Source organism: Emys orbicularis, chromosome 3, assembly GCF_028017835.1.
Source record: "Emys orbicularis isolate rEmyOrb1 chromosome 3, rEmyOrb1.hap1, whole genome shotgun sequence".
In the NCBI taxonomy this organism is placed as follows: Eukaryota; Metazoa; Chordata; order Testudines; family Emydidae; genus Emys; species Emys orbicularis.
In genome coordinates, this window is record NC_088685.1 from 4,435,346 (window position 1) to 4,463,105 (window position 27,760).

Sequence of the window (27,760 nt, forward strand, 5' to 3'; positions counted from 1 at the left end):
TTCAGCTCTGCAGGTGTTAACAAGATCTCACTTCCAGAAATCAGCCGCAGTGTGACAATATCTCTGGATGGTGCCACTGGAGGAGACGTCAGCGTCACAGCAGGAGGCATTACTAGATATAGAAACACCCCTTTCCAGGAACACCTCAGCAGCAGACTTTCCACCAGCCAAGGGGAAAACCTACGCTCATTAACGCTCAGTGCACTCCTCTATGCAGTGGGCCCCGGCACATACCCAGTACAATCTTCCCCATGCATCGTTCGCTCTTTCTAGCTGTCAAGTGCATGACTCCGATGGCCTGCCCAGAACCCTGGCCTGGATTCAGACCTGTAAAGCAAAGCACTGAAAAGCTGCCCAGCCTGTTGTCAATTTCCTGAGCTAGTCAATTGGGCTCAGAGCCGTCCCTCGGGGAGGGCAAAACGGGACGACTGCCCCGGGCCCCGTGCTTTGGGGGCCCCCGCGCTTTGATAAAATCAGGACTGTCCCGCTATTTAGCCCTTTGTCCCGCGTCCCGACTGATGTACGATCGGGACGCCATTTGTCCCGATATTCAGGTGAGGAGGCGGGAGGGCAAGCGGGGTGAGGCAGCGAATGGGGAGGCGAGCAGCAGGCGGGAGGGGGGTGAGGAGGCAGGCGGGCGGCTGGGCGGGAGCACTGGGCAGACAGTGAGGAGACTAGCGGGGAGGTGAACGGCGGCTGGGCGGGCGGGGTGAGGAGGTGAGCGGCGGCCGGGCGGGTGGGAGCACTGGGCAGACAGTGAGAGACTAGCAGGGAGGCTGATTTGTCCCGGGCCCCGCACTCCTCTAGCAGGGCTGACCGGGGGGTGGGGGGCAAGTGGGGCAATTTGGCCCAGGCCCCGGGCCCCACAGGGGCCCCGCGATCCCAGGCCCGGCGGTGGTCCAGGTCTTCAGCGGCATTTCGGCGGCGGGGGGCCCTTCAGTCGCTCCGCGTCTTCGCCAGCGTTTTGGCGGCGGGGGGCCCTTCAGTGCTGTAAGTACAAGCGCTGCAGTTCCCCCGCTTTGCCCCAGGCCCCCTGAATCCTCTGGGCGGCCCTGCCCTCTAGGGACGGCCCTGTTGGGCTTACTCCGCTTTTGCTATGAGGATGCATAGAAAGTGCAATCAAGGGCACTGAGTTACCTACTACTCTTGAGTTAGATGCTGCCCTTACATGGTCACTTTGAATAGTGCTGGAAAGAGGATGCATAGCTTGCTCCTAGACCTGCCTGCTTGCCTGCACTTCCAAGTGGAATGCACAAGCAGGGGTGCTGCTGAGGATATGACTTGCACTTGATAGATGCCTTCCCCAGTGGCAGATCCTGTTCCCCAGAAGTTACTCAGACTCGTATCAGCCGTACCCCTGTACATCATTCAAGAAGCATGTCTTGGCCTGGCCGCAGGTGCACAGCGTCCAGCCGCTTTGGAAATATTCCCGGAGAGATTTCTCTGCTCGAGCGGCTTCTCTCGCCTGTTTCGTTGCTGTCACCCTGTATCCTACGGGGAGAGCGGTGCGGGTGGAGATCAAGGAACTAAGCTTAAACTCTCCTGCCAGTGTAATTGAATTAAGCTTCTTAATAAAGCCGGGTGTTGTTTTTCTAATTCCCCTCCAGACTCTCTAATGCTATTACCCCAAACACAGCCCCGTTTAAATAGCTTATTATTGATTGGCTTGGAAAGCCGGCTCGCTGCATACAGCAGACACACCGCGCCGGCTCGGAAGGAACGGGAGGATGGTGGCTGGCATCTTATACATACAGAGATTCGATTCAAAAGCGGGACGGCGCAAAGCGGCTTTTGAAACTGCGAGGGGCCGACTCCAGCTCCCATCGATATCAGCGGCTCTCGGATCAGGCCCTAAGAGAGGTCAAGGCCACGTTTACACTGAGATTTTAGCCAACGGTGCAAAGGCCAAGCGTACCGACGGTTTACACCAGTGCAACGTCTCCTGGTGGAAACTGCTCTGCCCTCGTGTAAATCGTGTCTGCACTAGGTGGCGAACATCCCAGTGCAGACAGGGCCTGAGGGATGGTTCAGTTCTAGCTTCAGGTCAGTGGGGCGACCTGTGTCACTGTCTGAACAAAGGGGTCGCAGGCAGAGGAGGGGTGGAGCATTGGCATCGCTCAGCGTAATCATCCACCTGGCCCAGTGCCCTGTCTCTGAGAGTGGCAGCACCAGCTGCTTCGAATGAAGATGCAAAAACTCTGCAGCAGACAGATGGGGGATAATCTGCCCTCCCCCATTGCACTGGAAGGGACCTCGAGAAGTCATCTCCTCCAGTCCCCTGCACTCAAGGCAGGACTGAATATAATCTAGACCAGGGGTAGGCAAACTACGGCCCGCGGGACCATCCTGCCTGGCCCCCGAGCTCCTGGCCCGGAAGGCTAGCCCCCGGCCCCTCCCCTGCTGTCCCCCCTCCCCCGCAGCCTCAGCTCGCTCCACCGCTGGCGCAGTGCTCTGGGCAGCGGGGCTGTGAGCTCCTGGGGCAGCGCAGCTGCAGAGCCCGGCCTGACCCGGTGCTCTGTGCTGGGCGGTGGCGACGGCGGCATGGCCCGGCTCCAGCCGCCGCCAGCCACCGGTGCGCCAGGCAGCGCAGTAAGGGGGCATGGAGCGGGGAGGTTGGATAGAGGGCAGGGGAGTTCGGGGTGGTGGTCAGGGGGCGGGGGTGTGGATGGGGGTGGGGCGGTCGGGGGGAGGGAACAGGGGGTTGAATGGGGGCAGGGGTCCAAAGGGGGAAGTCAGGAAGGAGGGGGGGTTGGATGGGGCAGCAGGGGGCAGTCAGGGCAGGGGTTCCGGGGACAGTCAGGGGACAGGGAGAAGGGGTGGTTGGATGGGGCAGGGTTTCTGGGGGGACCGTCAGGAATGAGAGGAGGGGTTGGATGGGGCGGCGGGGTCCGGGGGCGGTCAGGGGACAGGGAGTGGGGATGGGGCAGGGAACCGGGGGGTGGGGGCATCAGGGAACAAGGGGGTTGGATGGGGCAGGAGTCCGGAGGGGGGACAGATAGGAGGTGGGAGCTGGGCCACAACCCCCTCCCCTAACCGGCCCTCCATACAATTTCCGAAACCCGATGCAGCCCTCAGGCCAAAAAGTTTGCCCGCCCCGATCTAGACCATCCCTGACAGCTGTTTGTCCAACCTGTTCTTAAAGACCCTCCGACGCCATAGATTCCACAAGCTCCCTAGGTAATGTGTTCCATGACTCCCTGCATCACCTTCTTAGTGGGGTTTTGAACCAGTGGATCTCTGGCCCTCTGACGATGCCTCCCTGCACAGTGCCCCAAGGAACACCTGCAGCCCGCCCCCTGACACAGCAGGAACGTGGCATTTTGGCTGTATTTTACGTCTCACGCATTAGTTGCTTTCTTGCTATTTTTAGCAGTCTTGTCGATGGCAGCCTCTGTACTGCTGGTGAGTTTGGGGTCATCTTCGGCTTAGGTATAAAAGCAGGAAACTACCCCAGAAAAACTACCAAAAAACAGGCCCTGCTAAGCATGGGATCTGTCCTCCCTTGGGTATTTGCATTCCTAGGGGGTTTGTGCCAACGGCTGCTCCATGAACACCCAAAGGGGATAACAGACCCCTTGTCTAGAGACAAGCACACAGTATATAAGGGGCACAAAATTCGCAATGCCAAGTGCTACGCAACTTTTGCATACAAGTGGATTATTTGTAATCTAATAGGAACTTTGTACACAACCATAATAGCTGCCTGGACTTGTATCTGGCTTGACAAAGCCCTGGCTGGGATGATTTAGTTGGGGTTGGTCCTGCTTTGAGCAGGGGGTTGGACTAGATACCTCCTGAGGTCCCTTCCAACCCTGATATTCGATGATTCTATGATCTCCGACAGAGCTTGAAATCACCAGCTCTAAAAGCCAGCAGGTGGGCCGCTTTGTCCTCGCTCTAATCCCAGGGAGAGAGCCAGCAGAGGACAGATTCTAGGACTTTGCAGGAAACACATGGGCCTCAGGTTGCACTGTTGTATCTCTCGATATGTAGACAGGGCCAAATGTATCACTGGGGTAAGCAGCCAACTCCATTGATATCAATGCAGTTACACTTGGTGACCTCAGCCAGAAATTTGCCCCACTATGTTCGGAGTAAAGATACGGCAGCGGGAAAAATCCACTGAAACAGCAACAAAAATCAATGACTCCAAGGTAATCAAATGAATTCTAAATTGCTGATTGACATTTTCACCCCAGCGGCTTCAATTCAGCCATAGGCCTCGCGTCTAGACGAAAGCTTTGACTATAAAGCAACCACGTCTCCCCCTGATCCCTGATGACTTGGCTCAAGCCTTGAAGCATGACGCCGGAAATCCTTTAGTTAGTTAGCATTAACTATTACCGCTCAGTATGGATAGTCCTGTGATGGGGTGTCGATCCCACCCAGGATTGACAGGAGTTAAGGTGACCAGGTAGCCAATTAACTCCACAGGCTGCACCTGGAGGAGGAGCCAGCGAGCAGGCAGTTAATTAAAAGCAGGCTCAGCTGGGCAGGAACAGGTGGGGCCTATAAAGCCAGGGAGCTGGTAACAGAAAGAGGCTGCTGCTGGGACAGGCAACAGGAAGGCAGGCAGCAGTCACTCCCCGGGAAGAGGGAGGACGGTTTGGAGCTGATACGCCCAGAGAAAGGGCGGGGGGACCAGAAGTGCAAGAAGCATCCAGGGAAGGAGCAGTGAGGGTGGAAAGAGGAAAGTTCAGAACTGCTGAGTTGAGGGTCCTTGGACGGGAACCCAGAGATGCGGGTGGGCAGCCGAGGGCATGGCGTAGACGTGAGGCAGGACGGGAAGACTGGCTAGGACGGCTGCTAGACTATCTCAGGGAGGGGGAACGCTGAGAGACCTAACTGCCGGGCTAAGTCACAAAGGAGATGCTGAGAGTCCTGGAGCAAGAGAGGAGCTGCAGACCAAAGGGTGAGGTGCAGTGAGAGCATGCAACCCACGGACGGGGGTATCTACCTCAGCAGCTAATCCCCAGAGTGACCAGGAGGAGGCACCAGACCAGCGATGAGTGGTGCACCCCATGACAAATCACTTTATGAATCTTGCAAAGCTTTTGGTCTCAACAGGCAGCCTCGGAGGACCAGCCCCACATGAGGGAGGGTGGCAGGGGGGCTTGGAGGACCAGCCCCACACACGGAGGCAGAAGGGGGGGCTCAGACCAGCCCCACATGCAGAGTGGGAAGGGGGCTGCTGGGTGGGCTTGGAGGACCATCCCCACACATGGGGTGCTCGGACCAGCCCTGCGCGTGGGGGGGAAGCAGGTCTAGGGGAGGAGAGGAGTCACGGGAGGTGGTCTTGGAGGACCAGCCCCCTGTGTGGGCAGTGGGGGGTCACGGACCAGTCCCGCGCATGGGAGGGAAGCAGGTCACGGGGAGGAGGGAAGTCACGGGAGGGCAGAAGGAGGGGGGGCTTGGAGGACCAGCCCCCCATGGGGCAGTGGGGGGTCACGGACCAGCCCCACGCGTGGCGGGGAGGGGATCACAGGCGGCGGTGGGGGACTCAGGCAGGCCCTGAGCGCCAGTGGGGAGAGGGACCTCAGTCTGGCCCTGCATGGGCGGCAGGATCTCCAGTGGAGTGTGTGGTATCCTACATTCCCCGTTGGCTGGCAGAAGGGAGATGAGGGGCATGGCCAGGTGCTCCTGGCTGTGCCAATCCCCAGCTGTGGTTTTGGCTGCAGGCGGTGAGGACAGCAGAGAGCAGTGCCAGGCCCCAGCTGGGAGCGGGGGGCGGGGGGGAAACACCCCAAATCCTCCCTTAGCTAGGGTGACCAGACAGCAAATGTGAACAATCAGGACGGGTGGGGAGTAATAGGAGCCTATATAAAAAAAAAGACCCAAAAATCGGGACTGTCCCTATAAAATCGGGACATCTGGTCACCCTACCCTTAGCTTCCCTAAGTGACCGCGTCAACCTCGACGGGGAGAAGGTCAGCGTGTGGCCCCGTCCCAGCTCCCTCCCCGAGAGGCGAGGCCGGGGTGGGGGTCGGCTCAGCGTCATTGTAAGGATCTAGAACGTGCCGTTATGGGGGCCTGGGCCACTGATGGCTCCATGTCACCACCGGGCAGCCAGCGGAGACAGCAGCCAACAACTCCCAGGGGTGATCAAGCCCCACAGGAAGTCCCGCCCAAAGACCCCGGAGTGACAGAGCCCTGCGGCCGGCTGGCTATTTAAACCGGGAAGTTGGCCCATGGCACTGTCTGGGCAAGATCCAGGCCTGGCTTGACCTTGGTACCCGTCTCCTGACTCGGCTTGGTAACCAGTCCCGACTCCTGCACTTGACTTCAGCCCGGGGGATGCTACTAGCCCCCTGCTGGGACCCATTCCCTTCCACAGGGACGCTGGTTGGCTTGGCTTAGCCTCCGGCGTTCCTGTGTCTCTGGACCATGGTGACTGAGATGAAACCGTGTGGGAAGCGGCAGGCCGTGCCTCCTCAGGCCGGCTGCTCTCCCCCGGTGAATGGGGGTGGGGGAGGTGCTGCAGAGCTTGGGGTGCACCACGCTGAGAGGGCTGGTTCTGTGACTCAGGGCTCCGGCGTGGCACTGCTAACTCGGAGTTCTCCTCCTCCAGCTCCGGGGGCTCCCCACACATGACAACGGACTCTCTTGTGCACGAGAGGAGCTTCCCAGCCACATCCTGCCACTACGCCGTTCACCTTCAAATCCCTCCTTTCCACGCCTCTGCTGTGGGGCCCGCCAAACACTCGGCCACGGCCAGGCGGCCGGGGTGCTGAGACGGCTGCTTTATTGCACAGTTCCTCATGGCCACTGGTACCTCAGGACCCCAGGCCAAAGTGCATCTCTGATGCTGGCCAACCCCAGCTGCTTCAGAGGTATGTGCAAGAAATTGTGCAATAGCAGATGTGGGATATGCTCTTTGGGGCTTATAGGGCCTGCGACAATGGGGTCCTGACCTCATAGGGCTGCCTAGGTGCTGCTGCAGCATGAGGGTAAAATAACCCCCACATACACCCAACTTGGGGTGTCATTACACCAGCCCTCGTTCTGGAGCAGCGGGGCAATATATGTCATCTCTGCAAGGATGTTGCTTATCCCAGGATCTGAACGCGGGCAGGGGAAACCTGACACTTCAGAGGAAGATCTATCTATCTATCTATCCAGGGCTGGAGCACCCAGGGGGGGAAAATGGTGGGCACTGAGCACCCACCGGCAGCACCCCTATCAGCACATCCCCCAGCGCCTCCTGCCCGCCGCCGGCCCCTGCCAATCAGCGCCTCCCCCTCCCTCCCGTGCCTCCCACCCGCTGCAGTCAGCTGTTTCACGGCGTGCAGGAGGCTGGGAGGGAGGGGGAGGAGCAGGGACATAGCATGCGCTCAGGGGAGGGGGCAGAACTGGGCAGGAAGTGGCAGGAGCCTTGGGGGAAGGGGTGGAGTGGGGTTGGGGCCTGGGGCAGAGCCGGGGATCAAGCCCACCCCCGGCACTTTGGAAAGTCGGTGCCTGTGTAAGAAGGCACTGCTATCTGGAATCTTAGACTAAAAGAGAAAATTCACAAAGAAATAGCTGGGCCTAGGGCCCCTCTCTCCCCCCCCCCCCCTTCCAACTTTCTAACACAATCTACTAGCTTCTGAGGACAATTGAACAGTCTTTTTTTTTATTTATTGAAAGAACACAGCACATGCTCTGCTTAAGTGATTACACATCTTGTGAACACAACTGAGCCAGCAAAGTTTCTTGATTACAAATTAGGAAGCAAGATTTTGCTAAACAGGGTCGATACGATAATTAGTGACAAAGGGGCTAGGATATGCTCAGATGCAAAGTCTCTCTGTGATTTTGGGATTCCTAGGAGTCAGCAATGATGGTGCATATGTCATTAATAGTGATGAATATGGCATGGTTAATAAGTGCTTGAATGCTTATGGATCAATGTCCTATCAGCTAAAGCACAAGATGGGGTACTGGTTTCTGCTACACTAGTGAACAGAAAGATAAGCTCCTTATTCACCTGTCTATAATGCACAGGGAATAAAGCCTGCATGATCAAGGGGGACTTCAGTCTGAGCGACAGATGCTGTAGATTTCATGTTGCCAGTACTAAAATATCCTTGCAATTTCCACACATATAGATGACAATTTCCTAACTCAAAAAATGTTGCAGTCAAATGGGGGAATTCTATATTAGACCTTATCCTAACAGATAAAGAGGCACTTATCACAGAACTAAAAGTTACTGGTAGCTTAGGTACAAGTGATCATGAGTTGATCACATTTATAATGTGCAAGCAGAATAAAGTCCACACCAGTAATATATATATACCTGGTGCTATATTCAGCCAGTTTTATAAAACTGAAAATAATTTAGCCAAATCAGTTAGGAGGAAGAACTTAATCAGAAAAAAATGTGAATGATAACTGGGAATATTTAAGAACACCTTCCTAGATGCCAAAAACACCACAATCCCATAACTGAGGAAGAAATCTGTACTGGTTAAAAAACCAACCTGGTTTAGAGGAGAAGTGAAGGCAGCTGTAAAAAAATATATATATATAATATAACAAATGGAAGACAGGGAAAGTTGATAGTAATTAATATAAATCAGAAGCTAGGAATTGTAGGAAGTTGATAAGGGAAGCAAAATGACACAAGGAGAAATTTATGGACAGCAGAGTTAAGGACAATAAAAAAGAGTATTTAAAATATATGAGACAAAAAGAATGCTGACAATGGTACTGGTCCACTACTAGATGAAAATGTTAGGATTATCAATAATAATGCAGATTAGGCAAAAATGTTCATTAAATATTTGTTTTCTATTTGGGGGAAAAAACACATAATGCGGTCTTGTCATATGGTGATTGGTAACAACTCTTTCTATTCCACTAGTATATCTGGAGGTGGTTAAACAGTAGCTACTAAAGTTAGACATTTTAAAATCAGCAGTTCCAGATAACTTGAATCCAAGAATTTTTAAAGAGCTGGCTGGGGAGCTCACTGGACTATTAATGTTGATTTTTCAATCAGTCTTAGAGCACTGGGGAAGTTCCAGAAGACTGGAAGAAAGCTAATGTTGTGCCAATTTTTAGTCAGCCTGACATCGCTCCCAGGCAAAATAATGGAGCAGCTGCTATGGGACTTGATTAATAAAGAACTAAAGGAGGTAATGTAATTACTGCAAATCAACATGGGTTTATGGAAAATAGATCCTGTCAAAATAACTTTGTCTTTCTTTTATGAGATTACAAGGTTGGTTGACAGAGGTAATAGTGTTGAATTGATATAATATACTGAGACTTCTGTAAGGTGTTTAATGTGGTACTGCACAACACTGATTTAAAAACCTAGAATGATATTAAATTAATATGGCACACATTAAATGCATTCAAAACTGACTGACTGATAGGGGAATTGCCATCAAGCAGGTCTGCTTCCAGTGGGGTCCCGCAGGGAACAGTCTTTTGGCCCTGTGCTATTTAACATCTTTATCAATGATGTGGAAGAAAACAAAATCACCACTGATGAAGTTTGCAGATGACCCAAAACTTGGAGGGGTGGTAAGTAAAGAAGAGGACAGGGCACTGATTCAGAGTGAGCTAGATCGCTTAGTTAACTGCGCACAAGCGAGCAAACCATATGCATTTTAATATGGCTACATGTAAATGTATACATCTGGGAACAAAGAACGCAGGTCATACTTACACGATGGGAGACACGCAAGCTCAGCTCTGTTCTCTAGTGCCCATGTATCATTAAACAGGGCCTGATTCTACACTGCCCCGTGCCTGGTGTTGTCATTTACCCCGGCGCCAATTGGATGTAAAGCGCGACCGGATCCGAGTTCTCCGCTCACACCAATGGCACCATGTAACACCCACATTGGACTGGCCAAGCTAAAAGGCAGATAAGAATGAGGCCCTTTGAATTCCACAGCTCAGCTGTGATGCAGAGCTCCATCCTTAAATCAATTCGTTTGTTCGCAGCTGCCTTGGCTTACATGGAAGCCCCGCAGTATAAAATCCTGTATCGCTCTCAGCTCATACTGAGATGGCTCCTCCACATGAGACGCCTTGATTAGGATTCTGTTTGCCATAATTGTAATGCTGCAGGTGATTTCCTCATATGTGGTGGACATATCCTATTACTGTTAATTACCAGAAGGATATCCGCCAACACACTGAACAGACAGCAGGTTTGTCTCCAGCCTGGGAGGTACAAATTGGAGAGAGTCCAGCGGAGGGCAATGAAAATGATTAGGGGCCTGGGGCACATGACTTCTGAGGAGAGGCAGAGGGAACTGGGCTTATTTGGTCTGCAGAAGAGAAGAGTGAGGGGGGATTTGATAGCAGACTTTGACTACCATAGAATATCAGGGTTGGAAGAAACCTCAGGAGGTCATCTAGTCCAACCCGCTGCTCAAAGCAGGACCAATCCCCAGTTAGATTTTTGCCCCAAATCTCTAAATGGCCCCCTTAAGGATTGAACTCACAACCCTGGGTTTAGCAGGCCAATGCTCAAACCACTGAGCTATCCCCACCCCCAAAGGGGGATTCCGAAGAGGATGGATCTAGACTGTTCTCAGTGGTGGCAGATGACAGAACAAGGAGTAATGGTCTCAAGTTGCAGTGGGGGAGGTCTAGGTTGGATATTAGGAAACACTATTTCACTAGGAGGGTGGTGAAGCACTGGAATGGGTTACCTAGGGAGGTGGTGGAATCTCCATCCTTAGAGGTTTTTAAGGCCCGGCTTGACAAAGCCCTGGCTGGGATGATTTAGTTGCGGTTGGTCCTGCTTTGAGCAGGGGGTTGGACTAGATACCTCCTGAGGTCTCTTCCAACCCTAATCTTCTATGATTCCATGAAATGCTTGTATTTGGTGTCTGATTCAGTGAGCAGAGCCTGTTTGCACTAACCCAATAAGTCACTCGCTGACAGCAAGACTAGTACGAGGAGCAGCTGATTGGAAATCCACATGAAATTTAGAACATCCTTGTTATGGAAAAATGGACTCACTTTAAAAGTTCAGTCCCTTGCAATCCGGCGCATTTCGGGGTCATGCTGAGAAAGATGACAGAGGCAAATTCATCTGGGGCCTGTTCTAAACCCTAGTGAAGTCAGTGAAAAGATTCCTGTTGACTTTGATGGGCGTTAGTTAACTGGGAAGAAATAAAACCTGATTTGTGACTGGCTTCACAAATTAAAACAGCCAGTTTGGTTTGCTATGATCCAGAGGGCCATGATGTGTTTTTGCAAACATTTGGTTGGCTGCCAAGTTAAAATATATGTAATCTGTGTTCGACCCCAGTGGTTAGCCAGTTTTAGGGTCTTGCAGGTTGTTTCCATTCGGGGGAGAAACTGGTGATGGAGTCACGTATCTGATGCAATCCGGTTTATTTTCAAAGAATGTACGAAGTCCTGTTTCCCTGAACACAGGAGGAATCAAGCAGCAGGAGACAGTTTCTTTGCTCCTAATCCAAGCCTCTTTCAGCTAGCACTCTGCCCAAAAACTCCCTCTCAGCTTTTTTCTCAGACTCGTACTACTTGGGTTCCTTTTCTCCTTCTCCATGTGCTTTGGTGTTTCTGCTCCTTCTCGCTCATGCATAGCTCCTATCAAATCAAGCCCTGGCCCTGGCTTTCCCTTCAGCCCACAGAATTCAGACTCCTGGGTGACCTTGCATGTGGCCTGTGTATCGAGTGGTGGCTTTTACTGTTTCAGCTATCTCTGAATCAAGGGGCATTCGACTGCTCCCTCATTTACCCTGAATGAAAGGCGGCTCTTACACCCACCATCTTCAGCGAGGTTTCTCCCTCCTCCCCCAGCTTAACACTACAGATAAATAAATGGTAGCACCCAGGGGTCCTGGTCTGGATTGAGCTACGTTGTGCTAGGGGCTGTATAAACATTCAGGAAGACACGGTCCCTTCCCCCACTAGCCCACAATCGAATTCACAGATGTGCATTCCAAAAGTTGCTCAGATTTTCCACACAGATGTTTACTGGTCTGAAAGTTGAGGCTGCAAAGAGGACTTGGGGGGTTAGTGTCTTTGTTCTGCCTCTCTCTTTTTTTTTTTAAGTCCATTTAGGGAGCAGAAACCTCCCCAAAGGGAGGTGCGCCCTGGCCTGCTGCCTTTGGAGCACCACCTCCGAAAAGGCGCCCAGGCCACGGCCCCTCCCAACTCTGCCCTGAGGCCCTCTCCTGGGTTCCGCTCTTCCCCCCGTGGCCCCGCCCAAGCTGCTCCTCTTCCTGTCCCTGCCCCTTCCCCCCTCGCCCTCCCGCCCACCTCTCACGCTTCTCCACCACTTCCGACTCCCCCCCCCCCCCCCCCGGCTGGCCGCTTGCGCCTCTTTGTCCCCTGAGAGGCCTCTTGGGGGAGGGGCAAAGAGGCGCGAGCAGCAGGCGGGGGGACCTCAGGGGAGGGGGCTGAGTGGCAGCGGGGACTGGGGCAGAGTGGGGATGGATGTAGGCATGGCCTCATGGTGGGGGGGAGGAGGCCAAGTGGGGGGGGGCCTCGAAGCAGAGCAGGGGGCGGGGCCAAGGTCTGGGCAGCAGTGCCCCCCCCCCTACTTCTAGGGAGCTTCCGGGGCTCAGGCCCAGCCTGCTCCAATGCAGGAGTCACGCGCCGCCCATGGTAGGCTGGTTCCATGCGGTTGCAAACCCCTGGTGGACACAAAATGGAGCTCACCCCGCTAACGTCTGTTACGTTGTGTTGGTGGGATCGTTTCTTTATCTAAAAAGAGACCTCTCCTGTTTGAGCAGCCGCTCTACCAGAGTAATGGCAGTATTAGGGATAGATAGATGGGTGTGTCTCAGGACAGAGAGAGAGACTGCAGAAGAGAAGAGTGAGGGGGGATTTGATAGCAGCCTTCAACTACCTGAAAGGGGGTTCCAAAGGGGATGGAGCTCGGCTGTTCTCAGTGGTGGCAGATGACAGAACAAGGAGCAATGGTCTCAAGTTGCAGTGGGGGAGGTCTAGGTTGGATATTAGGAAACACTATTTCACTAGGAGGGTGGTGAAGCACTGGAATGCGTTACCTAGGGAGGTGGTGGAATCTCCTTCCTTGGAGGTTTTTAAGGCCCGGCTTGACAAAGCCCTGGCTGGGATGATTTAGTTGGGGGTTGGTCCTGCTTTGAGCAGGGGGTTGGACTAGATACCTCCTGAGGTCCCTTCCAACCCTGATAGTCTATGATTCTATGATAGTCAACCCACAGATCTCTATTTGCCAGCACCCGGCCTTTGGGCTTGACTCAGCATGGAGCCCATGTACAGATGCAGCCTTCCTCCTTTCCAACGTTCCCCAGGCCGGTGTGCACAGCCCGCGCTCAGCTCATTTTGGAGCACAGCCCCAGAGGTTCTCAGGTAGCCAATGTGCTGGGACAGCGGTGGGATTCGCACTTCCTGGCCGTGCGGTCCACTCTGCACACAGAGGCCAGCCCATGCCCACACACCGCTGAAGAAGCTTCGCTGAGGAGCCGGTGAGCAGGGTTGCGTTGTTTTCGCTGCAGCGGCTGTGCCCAAGTCCCAGCAGTGCCACAGTACATCATACTGCAGTACGGCCGTGTCACACTGAAATCCTTCCCCCCAGTCACCGAGATGCCTGGCTAAAGCCTAAATAAACAGACGGGCCCAGAAGGTCAACAGACTTGCGCTTGGTCGGGCCACAAGAAGAAGCAGATTCTTACATCGAGGGCCCTCTCCCCTGAATGTCCTGCCCCAGCCCCAGGAGTCTGGATTACCCAGCTGGTCTCGCTTGTTGTTACCAAGGCAGCAGGATTGAGTTCAGGGGAAATGCTAGTAAAGGGGGCTGTGTGCGGGAGTGTAGGCCAGATTCATGTGATGTCTGGGGCCCTTCTCCAGCTTTCACTAACTGGGCCTCTCTCTCTCACCACTGACTTCAGTGGAATTGCTCCTGATTCACGGCAGGGTGAGTGAGAGGAGAATTGGGCCCCTTCACTAGGGTATGTGCAGGGCCGGCTCTGGCTTTTTTGCCGCCCCAGGCAAAAAAGCCTCCGGCCGCCCCCCCCCGCGGGGGGGGGGGGGAGGGAGGGAGGGAGGGCGGCCGGAGCCCCGGGGGGAGGGCGGTGAGCTCTCCCCCCGGCGGCCGGGGGGAGGGCACCGGGGGGGAGGGCGGCTGGAGCCCCGGGGGGAGGGTGGCGAGCCCCGGCGGGGGCTCCGCTCTCCCCTCGGCGGCCGGGGGGAGGGCACCAGGGGGGAGGGCGGCTGGAGCCCCGGGGGCAGGGCGGCAAGCCCCGGCGGGGGCTCCACTCTCCCCCCGGCGGCCAGAGCGCCGGGGGCAGGGCGGCGAGAGGGCGGCGAGCCCCGGCTGGGGCTCGGCTCTCTCCCCAGCGGCCAGAGCGCCGGGGGCAGGGCGGCGAGAGGGCGGCGAGCCCCGGCTGGGGCTCGGCTCTCCCCCCGGCGGCCAGAGCGCAGGGTGGCGAGCCCCGGTAGGGGCTCGCCGGTCTCCCCCCGGCAGCCGGGGGGAGGGCGGCCAGAGCGCCAGGGGGAGGGCGGCGAGCCCGGCTGTGGCCCCGCTCTCCCCGGCGGCCCGAGTGCCGCGCCGCCCCCCTCCAGGTGCCGCCCCAAGCACCAGCTTGGTTGCCTGGTGCCTGGAGCCGGCCCTGGGTATGTGCTCCTTTCCATTGGGAGGGTGCATATATTTTGTGGGGGCAGCAGGGATGTGTTTGGTATTTGAGCATTTTGGTGTGGGGCTCTTTGTGCAGGCGGGTGTTGCAGAATCCCTGGGAACATCATTGACAGCATTCACCCAGCCCCTCTCCCAGCTGCCGTTATGCCAGTGACAGCTGGTCGTTGGTGCCCTCTGGCCTGCCCACCAGGCGCCAGCCATGCAATGGCGAGACAGGCACGATGGTACAGAAAAGCCCCCCACCAGTTTCCAAAAAACCCTACGAAATGTGACCCTCCTCTCCACTTTTAAGAGAGGCTTGAAGTCACTTTGAGCTTCCTAAAGCCGTTAGCATGGCATTACGATACTTTAGATCACATTTTAATGCCTCGCCGACTAGTTTAGTGCACTGTGGGATGTGAAACATCCCAGCAGATAAGTGCCACATGAAAATAATTTATTATTATCATTACTATTAATTATCTTCATTAAAATGCAAATGACCTTAACTCTAGTGGCAAATGGGGCCTGTTAGATTTCTGCTAGATGATTAAAATGCAGACAAAGGTATTAACTATTCTTCATTTCGTATGATATATTATTCCCCATTATAGAGATGTAGGACTGGAAGGGACCTCGAGAGGTCATCTAGTCCAACCCCCTGCACTCATGGCAGGACTAAGTATTATCTAGACCTCTTTAAGAAGTTTCTGTTGTCCACTCAGTGAATGGCAACAAACGCATGTGACATAAGTGACCAATCACACACCGCGTACAGCCAGAGAGTTCACCAACAGCCCATAGGCTAGGATTAGTTTTCATAAACCATTGTCCTCGTAGAGAGTAAGCACTTTGGAGCAAGGACTGGGTATCTGTCCAGCACCTCCTGCAATGCAACCCGGATCCCGAGGGGTTGCCTCCGCAGAGCCCTGCGTGGATACAAAATTTGGACCCGCATCCAATCTGATCCACAAACCTGGTCCGTGGATATAAAGCAGAGAGCTCCAGATTTTCAGGGCTCTAGATGAAAAATTTGGATCCGCATCCATCTGCGATCCGCAAACATGGTCCGCGGATATCCCCTGATTGCAGGGCTCTCTGCCTCTGGGAATTACAGCTGTACAGATGATAAATAACAATACTTACAAATAACAATGCCATTCCCACAAAGCACCACGGGTTGGTGAACAGAAAAAAGGGCTAAATTCACTGGGGAGTTTTGTTGCAATGAACATGTGATCAGCAGCAGTTCTGGAGAGGAGGGCAGGACTTGTGGTTAACGCAGCGGCATGGGACTTATGGGAAGCAGATTCAATTCCTGCTTTCCTCACAGACTTGCTGGGTAATGTTGGATAAGTCCCCCAGCCATTGGTGGTTTGATTTAGTGGGTGGGTACTGGGGGCCTGCAATACAGAGGAAGTCAGTCTAGGTGATAAGAACATCCCTTCTGGCCTTAAACTCTACTGTCCCAACTCAGGAAAGCCTTATTCTGGTGAAGCACAGCTCTAAACTGGGGTCTCTTTGACTCGTGAGAAATAGAGACAGGGCCCCCTCAAGCCTCTGCTTACGTAACACTAACAGACGCCAGTTGGCGGCCGGCAGGATCAAACCGGGGACCTCGGGAGCTTCGTGCAGGAGCTGCTACCACACAAGCTAAGAGCCACTGGCTGCAGCAGACTCATTTTAACTCTCTCTTTAAGTGGTCTCGGTGCCACTAGCTGGGACAGGACACCACCCCCAGCAGGTGTGTGGGTCACACTTACAGCACAGGCGCTGTCTCTTGCTCGGTCTCTGTGCCCGGGGGGCCCTGATCTCAGTTAGACCTGTTTGGTTCTACTGAAATGCAAATAACAGTAATAAGGCCCATCTGTGTTTCTTTCACTGCTCCACCTCCCAGCCCTGTGCAGGCGAGACGTTCGCTATTATGTTATGACTCACAGAGCAGGTGCTGGAGTTAAAGCTCTGATTGTTAACGCTACTTCTCTTGGTAATTGCAGCCGGTGTAAGTGCTGTCTGATTTCTGACTCTCCGCTGTCTCTTTCTCTGCTGATTCAAACGGGGCCATTTACCTCGTCTCTTTCCCTCTCACCATTGCAGGAAGGCTGTCTGGGCTGATGCTACCCTATCTGAAATAGGTCTTTCTTCCCATGGCCGCCGATTACCAAAACAACCGTCAGCTGACACAGCTAGGGCTGCCGCGTTTCTGGAGCCTGCAGCTGTGCTATGATCCTGTCAGCTCCCATAAGGAAACAGGGTCAGACTGGGCTTGGGCTTGGATGGGGATCTGCCACGGGGAACCTATTTATTGCAGGGCGTGGTGCTGGTGACTCAGCGATGGTGCTGTTCCCGCTCCGTCCGTACTGCCCTGCTATGGTGCAAGGGGGTGCTGTGCTGCACAGCGGGCTGTGGGTGACTCGGGAGCTGTCAGTTTTCCCTCTGAGTCGTTGCTGTTTCCAGTGTCCCAGCATGGAGGTAAGAGGTGCCCTTCTTCACATCGGTGCTGGGCTAATCCCCCATCCTACCATCACAGGGCGCTATGTTGCTACAGGTGTGGCCTGTTGTATAACCGAGGTCACGGCCCACTTGTGGGGCACCCTTTGTACGCAGAGGGGTGTTAATTCTGGCCTCCTGGCTAAATTCGACACTGGGTAATTACATTCTACTCCCCCTGTGGTTTCAGTTGAATAAGGACTTCCTCGTCACTTCCTGTCTGAAACCCCTCCGTGGTGTGGCTGGATGCCATCAAACAGCTGCTGCATTTCAGCCCAGAGGTGGCTGAATTTCAGTAGGCCCAGGACAGCTCGCGAAGCACTGGGGAGTCTTTGAGATGGAAGGTGGCGCAGAAGTTTACTATCCTTAAAACTCGGCAGCGTATGTCACTCGTTTTAGACTCAACGTGTTGTTTCCCGCAGAAATGCTGGAGCCTGGAAGTGTAGCCATGGGCAGCACTGATCAGTATATTCCTGTGGTGCTGTTACCAACCCTAGATCATTCTGTTTTCAATGGAATGAGATTCCCAGCTGGTCTCTCCTGTTATGCCATCAGCCTTTGTCATTACAGTCATCCCAGCGAATTTAGGGCATAGATTTCTGTCTACTCTCTTTACTGCCAAAATCCCAGTCTTCGATGTGGGCGTCCTCGGCAACCTGCAGTGCACCATCAAAGGGTACTAGGTCCATCAAGCACTGAGCCTGGCAGGGAAATATATTGACAAGTAGAATAACAACATCTGAGGCCAGAAATGTTATTTGGACTGAGCTTGGCTTTATTATGCACTGTTGTTGTTTAATCCTTCCCCAGCGCAGGAGGCAGACGCTGTGTCCGAACTTCATGACCTGCCGCACGCGGGGCCTGAAGCCGATGCATTATTTCCACACCGTCGGGGTTTTATTTCCAAACAGAGCTTTACGGGGGACCTGGTTTATTGGGTACAAACTCAGACCAACGGTAGCCGCCACAAAAACGTTGTTGGGCTTTAAATAAACTCATGTACCGCTTGCAGTCCGACGTTGCTCAGATGCAGAGATATCCTGGCTTGTCAGGCCGTCTGGAGTCTGATTGCACCGCCAAGAATAGACCAAATGTATTAAAGAAATGAACAATGCGACATTTCAAACTTCCACCTTTTCCATAAGAACATAAGAACGGCCATACTGGGTCAGACCAATGGTCGATCTAGCCCAGTACCCTGTCTTCTGAAAGTGGCCAATGCCAGGTGCTTCAGAGGTAATTAACAGAACAAGGGAATTATTGAGTGATCCATCCCCTGTTGCCCACTCCCAGCTTCTGGCAAACAGAGGCTAGGGACACCATCCCTGCCCAGCCTGGCTAATAGCCACTGATGGACCTATCCTCCATGAACTTATCTAGTTCTTTTTTGAACCCTGTTATGTTTTTGGCCATTCTTTCTTCCGTTCTTCCGTGGGGCTCTTTGTTACGCATAGAAACTCAAATTAAACCTCAGCCAACACAATGGTGTCTTAGTTACGCTTAATGGATATTTAGGAGCTGGGTGACAGTCCCCTGACAGATTATAATATTTTAATGTAATTTTCACAGACTCCTGACACTGTCCCTTTAAATGGTGACATGCCGCTCTAACTCCCAGGATGCCTTTGCCTAGGGGCCCCCATCTGTCCTTACATTTGCTTACAGACGGGTCTGTTTGTGGAATGAGCCAGGAGTCCTGCGGACAAATGTTATGCATGACCATATAATTAAAGACTGACTCGTAATTCATACAGCCAAGGGGGCAGAATTAAGGTTTCCCGGTCACCCTTAATTCTGGCATTTCTTAAATGTTGAGCACTTTGCTTTGCAACCTTGATCATGTACATTTAATGTTGAACTTTGTTATCGTGTCGTGCCAGCAGTACAGTATTATGTAGTGTAATATTGTCACCCTGTTGCCAAATTGATTTGGGGGCCTTGGAGGCCAGTTTCCCATTGGAGGAGAAATCAGTGATGCCGACTCAGGGTATTTTCTTAGTGAACCTTGTTTATCTGCACTATATGCACCAGACCTTCAACAGAGGTGATACAAACAGCCTGCAGGCAATCCCCTCTGTCAGCAATCGCAGGCCAAACACCAGTGCCTGGTTCCCAGGAAGCAACTCTGCCCCAAGAGTTGGCTTTAGTTAGAGAGACTGAGGCAAATAGCAAACTCTCATGCTGTTTGCAACAGCTCCCCAACCAGAATCTGCTTCACAAAACCAACAAACAACAGTCCAGATGTCTGCAAAGACTGTACATTGTTTGAATGCTCAAGAGCTTGCAAGAATATGTAACATCGGCATCTGCTGGCCCGTGCCATAACTATTTTACATCTATCTAGCCAGGGCCGGCTCCAGGGTTTTTGCCGCCCCAAGCGGCGCCAAAAAAACCAAACAAACCCACAATCGCAAGTCCTTGGCTCCGAGTGGGAGACCGTCCGCCAAATTGCCACTGAATAGTTGGACCTGCCGCCCCTCTCCGGAGTGGCCACCCCAAGCACCTGCTTGGCAAGCTGGTGCCAGCCCTGTATCTAGCATATTTTTTCCTTTACAAACCAAGGCCCAGATCCTGCAAACACTCACTGCCATGCATTGCACTTCCCATTGTGAGCAGCTTCACTGAGATCCATGGACTAGGAATCACCTTACCCACCACTTAAACACAGCCACTTCTTGAGTGGAACAGAGGCAGCTGTTTAACAGTAGACAGCACCATGGCATGACGGTTTCAGACAGGAAATGATCATAGAATATCAGGGTTGGAAGGGACCTCAGGAGGTCATCTAGTCCAACCCCCCTGCTCAAAGCAGGACCAATCAATCCCCTAACAGATTTTTGCCCCAGATCCCTAAATAGCCCCCTCAAGGATTGAACTCACAAGCTCTGGGGTTAGTGGGCCAATGCTCAAACCACTGAGCTATCCCTCCCCCCGATGTAAGTTCTATATTCACAGAGGTACATAGAGAGGCAGAAAATAATTATTCTGTCTTGGAATTTGCCAAGATTTATGGGAAAGTGCTGTGGAATTTAATAAAGTTCTATGGAGGAATCCACTTTAAAAACCTGCTCTGTTCTTAAGAGAATGAGATCCTGTCTATGGGGTATTTTGAACCATCTTATAAAACTCTATCTCCAGTTCTCTATTCAACTCCACAGAATGGTTCACCTCTACTCCTGCAGAAAATGCCACCAGCCGTTTAATGAGTGCAAAGTAGATCCGTTTTCCATCCAGTGCAGACAGCCCTTCCAATGACACCGTGCCCCTGGCGCCAGGCTGGAGTATTCACCCAGAACTGACTCCAAGTGAAGAGCGCCACCCACTGAAGAACCAACACCCCTTCCTAGGGTTTGTCGCTTAGAACGCCAGCCACCGCTCCACATTTTGTCTGCTTTTGTTTTGGTTTACACTGCTAAGGGGGTGTACGGCACAAAGGCAGTAGACGTGTCCTCCAAAACATTAACAAGATGCCATTCACTTAAACCACCATGGAGGGCTATGGCTGATTAAAACCACCTGCTGCACACAAGGCGGACAGTGGTTCCAAGCAAGCAAGATCTAGGAGAAGACTCGCCTGCCTCCAGAAGAAAACAACTACACCTGCAGCTCCCGCTGAGTTGCTGCCACAAATGACTTTGCAGCACCCCTTTGCGGCAGCTGTTCATGCATTCATGTCCAGTGCTGCTGGCTTAGTGCCAGTCTCAGAAGATCAACAGCATACCAGGGCTGACAGCTATGTCCTCAGAGAGGGGCAGCAGCTCTGGGATGCAGAGACAGGCATGCTGATGAATTTCAGAAGCCCTCACTTACATCCACCTGTTTGTAACCTGGGATGCAGATTCTGCAGTAGACTTGAGAAGGCTGCTGACTGCCGCAACGCCGAGATTTGGCTTAGTGCGATCTTCCTAATGCAACTGCGGGGCAGCAACGCAGCTGGTCGAACACGTGGCGGAGGAGTGCACAATGAGAAGATTGGCGGGTGCACCTTGCTACCCTCCACAGTGCAGCCGTCAGATGGCCGAGCAATCTAGAGAGCAAGTTGCAACTCCTCAAAAGTCTGTCAGCCAAGCTTTGATCTAGTCACATCCTACTTCGCTTGGGGCAGCAACCAGCACGGCGTCTTTTCACTGCACGTACACAAGACGAGGAGTGTTTGGGTTTGATTTCATGCCACTGCTGTCATGGTAAGACAATGTAAGGGCGGGTGCTGTACGGGGCAATGGAAGCTTTTTCTCCCTCCGCAGTGGCAGACCACAGGCCCCACATAATAAAATGAAGCTGACTGGTGTGAGCCGTAACTGGGACCTTTTTGCTTTTATCCTAATAATCTTGAAGAGGAAAAACTGCGTCCCCTGCTTGGGAAGATTGGCAACAGCAAGTGCATCCGTTTCGCCTGGACTCAGTGGAGTCGGCTTCCGCTGGGAGGTAATTTGTACAAAGAAAATCACAACACCCCCCCCCCCAACATACCCACACTCGCTAACGAGAGAGTCTGAAGAGGTAGCCAGGAGGCTAGCTCTCTGGTGCTGTGAAGTTTCTCGTCTGGGCTTCACAGCACATTACTGTAACAGCAAAGAAAATAATAATTCACTAGGATCGTTTGATTCCTGGAGGCATTTCTGATGCTTGTTTATGTTGCCATAGGAATAACACAGACATGACTGCGGTGGGTGAGGGACATGGGAGTGATGAACATCTCCTGTTGCTTCGCAGAGGCCAGGAAAGCACGGGGCCCTGCACCGAGCACAGTCCGTTGCACCAGTACAATGTCTGTGCAAAACGGTACCACTCTGGTTTAATTTTGCACCTAGGGTATGCACGTATGGAGGTGGCTAGCGTCAGCCGCCACCGCCAGGCTGCTCTTTTGAAGCCTGCTAACCCGAGCACACTCCTCTGTCTACCCATGCTGGCTGTGGCCAGCGGCTGTGTAGATGTACCTTAGTCATGGGAGGAAAGTCTGCAGGGTCAGGTCCAGTATCTAGAGTCAGCCAAGTCACCTGGAAGCCTGAGATTTTAACACTGAGGATTCAATTCAAGGTTCCATCTGTTCCCCTTTTAAAAGTCCCGTCACCTTCTTTGGGGCCCATGTCCCACAGACCTCCCTGTGACCAACCCCGCACTGGGCCGACGGGGCCTGACCAATCACTGCAGGCCCAGGAGACCACGCCCCGTTGCCCCTGCTGCACCTGTGCCAGGTGGAAGGGACAGATAAAAGGAGGCAGCCCGGCTCAGTCTGTGCTGGCTGATGAGGAGGAAGGACGTGTGCTGCCGGCTCCCGGTGACGTGCTGCAACTCTCCAGATGGTGGGAACCATGGGTCCGGACTATGGAGGCCGAGGAGATGCCTGAGATGAGCCTTGCGGTAGGAAGTGACCCAGGGAATGTATTAGAAGCTGATGCTTGAACCCTTAACTGGGAATTTCTCGGCTTCATAGGGCCCTGGGTTGGAACCCAGCAGAGTAGGGTGGGCCCGGGTTCCCCTACCCCACACCCCGCACTTGCCACTAGTTGTGGCTAGTTGTGGCTATTGGGGGCTACAGCCATAGACTGATTGTTTGCTCTGCCCTGTTCCTCCCCAGAGGCTGGCAGCCCTCCTAGCGTAGGGTAGGGTAACCAGATAGCAAGTGTGAAAAATTGGGCCACTTTTTTTCCCGGGGGGGGGGGGGGAGATAGTTGCGTGTATAAGACAAAGCCCCTAATATTGGGGCATCTGGTCATGCTACTATAGCGATCCAGTCTGACACTGCCTAGGGCTCTCTTCCCCTGCCCCTGTCCAACCCGCTCTGGCTCCCGACCTGTGTTTACACGTCACAGGGCGGTGATGCTCCTCTGGCCAGGAGAACTGAGTGGAGTTCCTTTTGGAGCCTCGTTCATGTCGCTCCTTGCATGAGCGATTATTCAAAATAAATATCTTCCTTTCCATTCGGGCTCCAGAGCCCCCGGCACGGAAACCGAGAGACAGCAGCGGGAGTCCAACCTCTGACTGGCAGCAGCAACACGCACCAGATCTCAAAGCACTTTGCACCCAGCATCACCATTAGATGGGGAAACTGAGGCACGGAGACGGGCTTGCCACTGGCCATACAGTAAGTCAAAGCTGATGAGTGGACCCAGCTCTCCCGACTCCCTGTGCTTGGCCCAGTTCACTGGATCACACCTGCTTCACATCCTGCTCCCTTGGCTCTGTAGCTCTCTCTGCGCGCAGCCCCCTGGAAGCCACGACAGCAAATGTCAGCGGCTCCTTGGCTGTCGCAGATGAAGTCTGCAACGTTTCCCCACCCACGCCTGCCTGCCTGCAAGGAGCCTGGTATTTAAAGGACACGCCGGCTGGTCTTCGCAAAGTTCAGCCGCGCTCCGGCTCTGGCGAGCTCTCGTCAGAAAGTTTGGGGCACCTTCTCCACCCGCAGAACTCCCGCGGCGCTGGTTTACCCCGCCAGCCGAGGATCCGGACCGTCAGCACAGGGCGTGGAGGAGGAGATGGAAATAGATCAGTATTCCAGCTGCGAGTGACACAGGCAAATCGGTGCCTCGTGCAAATGGGGCCTGGGATTGCAGGCAAAGGCAGGAATGATTGGCAGCTTGATTGGTTTCTTCGCAGCTCTCTGAGGTGGCACAGGCCCGTCAGGAAAGAACAGGGGGAGGGGAGGATCTGCAGCATGGGGCGGGTGGCTTCAAAGCCACTGTCGATTATTCACCGTGCAGGAGCCAGACCTTGTCAGCAGCTGTCTCCACGGGATCGGAGTTTCCACCGAAAACATTTCTTTCCCCCCACTGTTAATGGCACCGCTCCTGAAAAGCTGCGCTCTCACATCAACGTCATGCAAATGTAGCGCCAGCCGCCTGCTCCCAGCCGGGAGGGAAGGCGGCGGAAGCAGCAGCAGGAAAGCTGCTCGCCGGGTTTCTCGGCACAGCGAAGGAGGCAGAGCATGGGCAGTGGGGGGTGTTTTTGCAAAGCTCCAGCTTGGACGAGCCCATGACATCCCTTGCTGGTTCCCACCCCAGCCGTGGGGCCGTCAGCAGCATCAGACGCTGGTCGCGGATAATTCCATCGATCACAGGAGGGTCAAACCGTGATTCGTAACAATAGCCCCCATGCTGGCTGACGGCTCTGTCCACTTAGCGCTGTGCCAGGGACACAATGTTCCCCACACACTCTAAGGCACCCCACCTTTACCCTTCTGGTGAATCTAGGCACCCCCACCTTTTCCCAGTTCCTAGGGCTCAGGGCGTGATCTTCAGTGGGTTTGTGGGGCCTTTTACCAGTGAAAGAGCCTTACCCAATAATATCCTTGACCTCGATTTATTAACAATTACCAACACAGAATGCGCACGCTACGCATACAATGCTCACCACTCCCCATAAGGCAGACAAACTTTTCCTGGTGGCCAGTCAGGATCGGCTCATCTGGGGATGCCAGCTTCTGCACGGTGTGGTTGGCAGGGTGCTGAGGTCTGGCAGCTCTGATCTTGGGCCATGTCCTGGAGTTGGTTCCCAAAGAACTTCCTTTTGGAGCCCAGTTTATACAGTGAAACTTGAGTCCTGCTTAGCTGTACCTTAATCAGTCATTTTAAACGAAAGTGCTACCAAACAGTGTTTTTTTTTAACCAATCCTAGCCCATCCTGAAACAATTCTTTAACCAATCAGACCCCACCACCTTAGTTGATTTAAATCTTGCAAAATTAGTTATGCAACAGACAGAACCAATCAAAGAACCAGACAGAAACCCTACGGATAAACAATAGAGAAGTAGGGACCATAAAGGCAAAACAATAAAGAAGTAGGGATTTCACACTAACCGCTGTTGAGAAGTGATTCCTTGCCAGACAGGATGCTATCAAACAAAGCTTTCTTTAACCATCTTAAGCTCTGTTTCTTTATCTGGTGACGGTGGGTGCTATTAGGACAGGAGCGTCTCCGACACGGCCCGATATTACATTATTTGGATATAATTTCGAGGGAATGTGAGGATGTGACTGTCTGCTTCTTGGCTCATGGCTGCTGCTCTCCTAACGTGGCTGCAGAGAAAGGCCTCAGACCTTGCAACAAAGGGCCCAAGAGCAGCGCTGTTAGCCAAGCCAGGGAATGCCCCAGGGGCAGGAAGCCAGGGCAGCCAGCTCCCCAGCCCTAGGGGGCACAGCTCGGCTGGGGGCAGAGTCTGAGCGCCATGTCCTCCAGCAATCTCAGCAGCCAGGGCTTCTCCCCTGGCCTCCCTGTAGCGCCCGGCCTGCCTCATGCTGGCGCAGATCGGGGCTAACGTCACCAAAGTTCCCAGGGCCCAGGCTATCCCCAGACCTGAGCTGAGCCTGGCACGGAGACCAAGGAGGTGGGGGCGACGGCCTCTCCTTTGTGTCATGGCAAATGTCCCGGCACCTTTGCCTCTCCTCAGTGCTGGGGGCTAGTTTGGGGGGCCTCAGAGGCTGCCCTATCTCATCCCTGCGGGAACAGCTGGCGCATGGGAACTCCAGGCATAGCCGGAGCGTGGGAACTCCACAGCCCCATCTCGCCAGCTGGCCCCTTCCATGACGGACGCCTGGGGTGGGGGGCGGAGAGCCAGCAAGGCCCATTTATGTCTGCCAAGGAGTGCTGCTAAATTGGGGGGTGTTCCTGCAGCAGCCCTGATAGCAGCTTTAATGTAGGGCCAAATCCTCAAAGGTATTTAGGTGCCTGACTCCCACTGGATCCCTGAGAGTGATCCCGGCTGGGGGGCAGGTGCCAGCGAGGGATGGAGTGAAAAGGGCCATCCCGGGGCAAAGCATTCTGATGCCCGTGCTGCTGCTGTCACAGCAAGGAAACCGATCCAGCAGCAGGAGCTGAGCGCCAGCCCCCGGTGATGGGAAAGAATGGAAGGAGGCTCAGCCGAAGGAGGCAGCCTGAACTCCATTGTGAAGTCAGGAAATGGCACTGCAGGGGAGGGGGGACTCAGGGGCACAGGGAACGCTGCGCTCGCAGCCAGGCCAGCGCTAGCGTGTATGAAACCAGCCCCTGTGGGATTGTAATGGACTTGGATTCTATACACAGCTCATCTCCCCTTGGCTTTCACGACACACCGGGCGGGGCTGCACTGGTGCTGGCTAATTGGCAGCAATGAACTAGTCTGGGAAAGCACTGTTGCAGATGGGACAACTGCTGAAGAACGTGTCACTCTGGGATGCTGGGGAAGGGGTTGGTTTAGTGGGGGGAGGGCTACGGGGGGTGCAGGGAGACCTGGATTCTGTTCCCGGCTCTGCCACTGACCTGCTGTGTGAACTTAGGCAAGTCTTTTTCCCCTCACTCTGCCTCAGTTTCCCCTCTCTCTGTTTGCCTGCCTTGCCTAAGGTTAAGGAGGGACTTGATCACAGTCTATAAGTAAGGCTAAGATTTTGTCACGGCTACTTTTAGTAAAAGTCACAGACCGGTTGCGGGCAATAAACAAAAATTTATGGAAGCCCACGACCTGTCCCTGACTTTTACTAAAAATACCCTGGAGGAGGAGGTGTGACAAACAGAGAGCTGCCAGGGCTGGCAGCTGCTCCAGCCCCATAGAATCATAGACTATCAGGGTTCGAAGGGACCTCAGGAGGTATCTAGTCCAACCCCCTGCTCAAAGCAGGACCAACCCCAACTAAATCATCCCAGCCAGGGCTTTGTCAAGCCTGACCTTAAAAACCTCTAAGGAAGGAGATTCCACCACCTCCCTAGGGAACCCATTCCAGTGCTTCACCACCCTCCTAGTGAAATAGTAACAGAGGGTCCTGTGGCACCTTTAAGACTAACAGACGTATTGGAGCATAAGCTTTCGTGGGTGAATACCCACTTCGTCAGACGCATGTATTCACCCACAAAAGCTTATGCTCCAATACATCTGTTAGTCTTAAAGGTGCCACAGGACCCTCTGTTGCTTTTTACAGATCCAGACTAACACAGCTGCCCCTCTGATACTAGTGAAACAGTGTTTCCTAATATCCAACCTAGACCTCCCCCACTGCAACTTGAGACCATTGCTCCTTGTTCTGTCATCTGCCACCACTGACATCGAGCTGTTGATCACTACCTGTTAAACCTGACGATCTAGCCAGCTTTCTATCCACCTTATAGTCCATTCAGCCAATCCATACTTCTTTAACTTGCTGGCAAGAATACTGTGGGAGACCATATCAAAAGCTTTGCTAAAGTCAAGATATATCACGTCCACTGCTTTCCCCATATTCACAGAGCCACTTATCTCATCATAGAAGGCAATCAGGTTGGTCAAGCATGACTTGCCCTTAGTGAATCCATGCTGACTGTTCCTGATCACTTTCCTCTCCTCCAAGTGCTTCCAAATGGTTTCCTTGAGGACCTGCTCCATTATTTTTCCAGGGACTGAGGTGAGGCTGACCGGTCTGTAGTTCCCCGGGTTCTCTTTCTTCCCTTTTTTAAAGATGGGCACTACATTTGCCTTTTTCCAACTGTCCGTGACCTCCCCCGATTGCCATGAGTTTTCAAAGATAATGCCTGTGAATCCTGCAGTGGACGGGGCTTGCTGCAAGCTGACGCCGAGGCCGGGGGAGCAGCCATGGTCTGGATGATGATTAATTATTGCTAATTAGTGATTTACTGTGCTTTGTAACTTGCGGCACAGTAGTGATCATGTCACACATTTGTAAAGTGTGTGTCCTGTTCCTGTCTAGTGACTGGTTCACATCGAGGATAACAGCCTCCTACTGCTGCCTGCT